Source organism: Hemiscyllium ocellatum, unplaced genomic scaffold (assembly GCF_020745735.1).
Source record: "Hemiscyllium ocellatum isolate sHemOce1 unplaced genomic scaffold, sHemOce1.pat.X.cur. scaffold_118_pat_ctg1, whole genome shotgun sequence".
Classification (NCBI taxonomy): Eukaryota; Metazoa; Chordata; class Chondrichthyes; order Orectolobiformes; family Hemiscylliidae; genus Hemiscyllium; species Hemiscyllium ocellatum.
Genome location: NW_026867701.1, coordinates 2,073,937 through 2,080,754, shown reverse-complemented (window position 1 = coordinate 2,080,754; position 6,818 = coordinate 2,073,937).

The window sequence follows — 6,818 nt, the reverse complement described above, 5'->3', positions numbered from 1 at the left end:
GAGGGAAACTCAGCAGGTCTGGCACCCTCTGAGCAGGGATACGCAGAATTAGCATTTGATTTCAATATGACTTTTTCAGAACAGTGTCACAGCATAATCGATATGTTAACTCTGTTTCACTCTGCAGATACTTCCTCATCTGCCATCATTTTCAGTTTGTATTTCATGTTTCCGTATCACTATATTTCATGTTTCTTGACAGGGCTACATGCTGAATTTGGTTATATATGGACAATGTAGTCCTTTCCTGTTCCTATTATGGTTGGTGTGTCTGGGACACCTCTGTTATGGCCGAAATCTGTTTCTTCTTTAAGATTCAAAGGAAAAAAGAATATTTTTTCTGATGACCCTGTAAATCTCAGGAACTCCACTTTGTTTAAAAAGACATTTTAGATGCAGCTGAAATTTCATGAGATAATAGGAATAGATTATTTATGGTGGAGCACTCTGTGACCATTTGAGCAAACTTGTCTACCCTGTCTCCAAAGGTTTTGATTACATATCACAGAATTATTTACAGCAAAAGTGGGGGGAACTCAACCCATTGTCTCTTCCAGCTTGGAATGACTATCTCTACTGTTAGTCTCCTGTATTGGCCCCATTGCCCTTCACATTTTGTTATGAGTGTCTGCTTTTTTTATTGTAAGTATCCTGCCAGATATGAACAATATGTTAAATCTCAAACAAAAAGAAAATCAGAACTTAGAGGGCAAGGTCAGCAGGTCTGGCAGTATCTGTGAAGAGAAATCAAAGTAAACATTTCAGGCCCGGTGACCCTACTCGATCTGTATTCCCAATGACTAAATGGTGTGTGTATAAAATATAGTTCACTTTATCACATTTAATATTATTCTTTTCGTTCACATTGTCATTCAGCATTGCATCACCCAAATGTTGGCTGTTTCCTTGTTATGCATTAGATATAATTGTCAGAAAGAGGGATGATGACTGGGGAATATCATTGTACTGCCCATGCAGTCTCCACAGACACTGCTCCCATTCCGCCCTATCTCCCACCCAATATCATGTTCACTCGAACCTGACTCATTAATTCATAAGTCTAAATGAATACTTTCATTATAATTATCCCTTTTAGTTTTGGACAGATGCCAAAATGCGTTAAAAAAGACGGTTTACATCAAATAAAACTGCATTTAGAAGTCTGTCAATTTATATAAATTAATTACTGAAGCATATTCCCTATGGAAGTTCAAAAGTTGCCTTATTAGAGCAGTGAGAGGAATATTCAGAGAAGTCCACACTTCCTGTCTATGTTCAGGGCGGTTGTGCCCAGTAACAGTCTGTTCGCTGGCGGTTGGTCCCGTGGAGGAGAGATCAGCACAGTCACAACATCCTGATTGTGATTGTTTTGGTGGGGGGCGGGGGGGGTGGAAGGATTTTTGGAGAGATGGGTACAACATAGTAAACGGACAACAGAGCAGAATCATGTAGCCTACGAAAAGAAAATATTCTTATTCTCCCTCACAACTGACTTCACTAGAGCAATTGATGATGGGAGATGTGACCAATAGTCAGAAATGTCAACATGTAGTCCAGTCCAGATATAATGTGAACTGACTGTGCTGTATTGAAAGCTGGGACTGTTTGCTCTGACCGTGATTGATGTCAGTCTCGGTGCAATGTAACTGTGTCACTGGAGGGTTTCGCTCTCCTATTAATAAGCGCTTCATTCAGTGCGTTAACCCACAGTAGTAACAGATGCATCAGCTCCAACAGTAACAGAGATCAACAGCTGCATGGATCTTAATCTGAGAATAGCGGACTGGAACATTGCAACGATGGAGAGGAGGTTTTCCTAGAGTCTTTTCAAGATTTCCCCCTCTTAGGGATTTCTACCATATCGGATATCAGCAGTGCTGATGGCTATTCTGGGCGGGGTGGAGGGTGTGCTACTAACCTATTCTCGCTATTGTTGGCGTTCTCTACCTCTGTCCATTCAATAATCCCATAAACAAGTTTGAACTTCATTGCAATTTCTGTTACCTATATTTGTCAGAGGAAGAAACTATTGCCTTCAGTTTCAATTCAGTCTCCATTCATTATTCATGAATTGAAGACCCCTCCCTCACAAACATCTGCGAACAAAGCTGTGCACAACCACGAGATCCCTTTTTGCCCTGAACTGACTTATGTCTCGTGTTCTCTCTGTCACCAAACCTGTCCACTCCCAGCTCCTCATATCCACAATCTTCATCTCTGTGTCAGTGCTGTTGCTGAGCAAACCATTGGCTGTACGTTGCTAAAATTCAGACTAAAGATTTCAAGCTCTCTTCTGACCACTTTCCCAATTACAAATATCTCAATCACAAACTTGCTCTTGTCGCGTTACTTCATGATTAGGACAATGCATGAATGTAGGAATGTCGCTGGACGTAATTCAGAGCAAAATTTATTGAACGAAAGATAATGCTTCAAATGATTTGTTTCAAGTCCACTACAGCTGAGGACAGAACTGAAATAAAAATGATAAGAATTGGAATAAAACTGAATTTCACGAAAGCCAAATATAAAAGCAACATTTTGTCTGAAAACCTTCATCTTTCACTGATCACCTTCGGTAAAGAAATCTAGTGTTATTACCCGGTCTGGGTTAATTGTGACTTGAGATCCATGGCAATCTGCTTAACTTTATATTGGCTTGTGGAATGGCCTCAGAGTCAGGGCAATGAGTGATTGTCCCAAATGCTGCCCTTGGCAGAGATACCAACATCCCACGAATTAATAAAATTGAAGGTGAAATCAAATAAAGGATGATGCTCTAAATCTGAAATTATAGAAAGAAATGCAAAGAAACGAACAGAAAGTGCTGGGGAACGTTCCTGAACTGAAAGCAGCTGGAAAGGAGTGTGATTAATACCGTTGACAGGGAAGTCTGCTTTGAAGGGAAGGAGGGATCAATAGAGAAAGAGAGATATAGAAGAAAAACAGCAAACAAAGAGAGTGATGATCAGCTGGGCTGGAAATATAATGTGAGATTCACCTCATCTATTTTTCGGCTTTCCCATCTTCCTGAATATCATGCCCTTGTAAATACAGGTATCCCCTACTTTTCAAAAGTTCGCTTTTCGCCACTTCCCTTTCCGACTGACTTACATTTTGACATTGTTTCGCTAACCAAAAATAAATCCGAACAGGATTTTCACTTTTACGAAGAAAGCCGAAATTTTTCCCAGATAAATTAGTCCTACTGCACTTTACACCATATCAGCTTGAAAACGGTTTCGTAGGAACACTCAACTTACAAATACTGAGGGAAACCTGTATATATCTAAGATCATGTTGAAAGCGATTTGATTCCCTCTGTCTGTCCTCCCTAAGTGTGGTCATCTTCGTATATTCATTAATTACATAGGGTCTCTCTGACTGGGGCAGCATGAGTTCATTTTTCCAGTTGCCCTTGAGAAGACCTTGAGCCCCTGCAGTCCAAGTGTTTGATCAGATGTGGTTTCGTTTATTTTCGTCAAATGTACAATGGAAAGGTTTGTTTTTATTGTAATGCAGGCACATGACTCTAAACAAGAAAACAGAGATCACAGGGTCCTTGGACAGAGTGAGGCATACAATGGTTACAGCTTCACAGGAGGTGTGCAAAGTAAGATCGACATTAGCAAGATTAATATTATTTAAAAAGTGAGACATGTCAATTTGTCAGTCTAATAATGGTAGGGAAGGAAGTGTTCCTGAGCATGCTGGTCCATGTTTTCAAACTTCTGTGTCTCCTCCCTGTTGGAAGAGTTTGTAGGATATCATTCCTGTTTTGGGGGAGATCTTTGATGTTGCCAGCCTTTCTGCGACAATGACAACTACAAATGGGCGAAAGATTGTCTTCCGTGATGGTTTGGACTGTGCACAAAACCGTCTGTAGTTTCTTATGGTCCTAGGCAGAGCAGTTACCATGTCAGGTCATTGTGCACCCGAACAGAATGCTTTGAGTTGCCGGTATGCAGAGCACCGTGAGCCGAGCGGTTTCAAAATAGTTAGATGCAATAATTGGCTGTTAAATGGATACCCACGTTCTGGTTGCTGTTTTGACAACAATTGAAATTTAACTGATAATTTTAAATTATGTCCTCCATACCAAAACTTTGTTGAATGCATTGTATTGCCAACATCGAACCAATGAGCCATTCACCTGCTTCAAACGAATATAGAAGCCATCACCATCACCACGAAGGAAAAAGAAACAGAAACAAAGGGAAGGAGGGAGAACGCAGCGAGCGAAACAGATGGACAGTCAGTCAAAGAGAGAAAGGAAACAAAACAAGGAAACAAACAGTTGCATGTGCAGGGAGAAGGGAAGATAATACGTTCAGGGAAAGTAACAGAAGGCAGGGAAAAGGAAAACACAGGGAAATAGGCAGTGTGAGAGAAACAGTGAGAGACAAAGCTCACAGGGAGCTGGGGATAGGGTCAAGGGGAGCTGGGGAGAATGGGAGGAGCTGAGGGTGAGGACCGGAGAAACCTGATCGTGAGCACTGGAGGGAGCTGGGGGTAGGGAGATGAGGATTTATTTTGTCCTGTGCCAAAATATCCAGGAAGATCATGTTAAGACTGGATGTACTGAACGATGGCTGTAAAACATGTCTGAGAGGCATATAGGTTACGCTGCACAGGGCGTGCGCTAGGCGAGGTCAATATGAACAAAATCAGCATTATCTGAGATTGAAGAGCCCATTCATCAGGCTAATAACAACTAGGAAGAAGCTGTTCCTGAACTTGCTGCTCTGTGTGTTCAAGCGTCTGTATCTTTTAGCCTGATGGAAGAGGTTGTGGGAGATCTTTACAGGCGTATGATGTGTCTTTGGTAATGTTAGAACAAAGAACATTCCAGTACAGGAACAGGCCATTCGGCGGTCCAAGCCTGCGACGATCCAAATCCTCCATCTCAACCTAAAGGTCTGTATCCCTATGCTCCCTGCCCATTCATGTATATTTCTCGAAACATCTTAAATGGAGCACCACTGGTCACAGTTCTCCATTTTGAGAAACTACCTTCCCCAATTACGCTCTGTCCCCTCTTGCCAATTAAATTCTTTATCCATGTAGCTAGCACACCCTGGACACCATGTGACTTCACTTTCTCCATTACCCGACCATGGGAAATCTTATCAAACGTCTTTCTGACGTCCATGTACATGACATCTACAGCCCCTCCCTCATCAATCAACTTTGTCACTTCCTCAAATAATTCTATTAAGTTGGTAAGACATGACCTTCCCTGCACTAAATCATGTTGCCTATCACTGATAAGACCATTTTCATTCAAATGAGAATAGAACCTAATCCTCAGTATCTTCTTTCGCAGCTTCCCAGACGTCAGGCTCACCGGTCTATAATTAACGGGATTATTCATGCTACCCTTCTTAAACAAGGAGATTAGAAACTTTCCAGTCCTCTGGGACCTCAGTTGTGTTCAAGGATGTTACAAAGATATCTGTTATGGCCCTAGTTATTTCCTCTCTCTCTTCCCTCAGTAATCTTGGACAGATGATGGCAGCCTTTCTACGGCAACGAGCCGTGTAAATCGAGTCAATGGTTGAGAGATTGGAGTCCGTCATAGTCTGGGCTGTGAACACAATCTTCTGTAATTTCTGATGGACTTGGGCAGAGTGTTGCCGTACCAGGCCATTATGCACCCGGACAGTACGTTCACAATAGTGCATCTGTAGAAGTAGTGCATGCTAGATATCCTGAGCCAAGTGAGTAAGGAGAGACGTTTTTGAAACATCTTGTCTGTCATACCTATGTGAGAAGTCCCGGGTAGGTTGCCAGTTATCATCACTCCGAGGGACTTGACACTCTGCACTGTCTCGACCATTGATGTAGATAGTGGCTTGTTTCCCACCTTTCGTTCTAAAGTCAATGATCAGTTCTTTACATTTGCCGAGTTTGAGAGGGAGGTTATTATCATTCCACCATGCCACCAAACCCACTGTCTTCTTTCTGTGTTCAGACTCATCGTTGTTTGATATCTCTCCTGCTTTGGTGATGTCATCAGCAAACTTATAGTTGGTATTGCTTGGAATTTGGCAACACCTCCACGTGTGTACCGGAGTACAGTAGGGGGCTGAGGACACAGCCGTGTGTGTACCGGAGTACAGTAGGGGTCTGAGGACAAAGCCGTATGTGTACAGGGAGTACAGTAGGGGACTGAGGACACAGCAATGTGTGTACAGGGAGTACAGTAGGGGGCTGAGGACACAGCCCTGTGTGTGTACAGGGAGTACAGTAGTGGGCTGAGGACACAGCCGTGTGTGAACAGGGAGTACAGTAGGGGGCTGAGGACACAGCTGTGCGTGTACAGGGAGTACAGTAGGGGCTGAGGGACACTGCCGTGGGCGTACGGGGAGTACAGTAGGGGGCTGAGGGACACAGCTGTGTGTGTACAGGGAGTACAGTAGGACCTAGGGCACAGCCGACGGTGTACAGGGAGGACAGTAGGGGGCTGAGGACACAGCCGTGCATGTACAGGGAGTACAGTAGGGGGCAGTGGACACAGCCGTGTGTGTAGAGGGAGTACAGTAGGACCTAGGGCACAGCCGTCGGTGTACAGGGAGTACTGTAGGGGGCTGAGAGCACAGTCGTGTTTGTCCAGGGAGTACAGTAGGGGGCTGAGGACACAGCCGTGTATGTAGGCAGTACAGTAGGGAGCGGAGGACACAGCCATGTGTGTACAGGGAGTACAGTAAGGGGCTGAGGACACAGCCCTGTGTGCACAGGGAGTACCGTAGCGAGCTGAGGGACACAGCCGTGTGTGTACAGGGAGTACAGTAGGGAGCGGAGGACGCAGCCGTGTG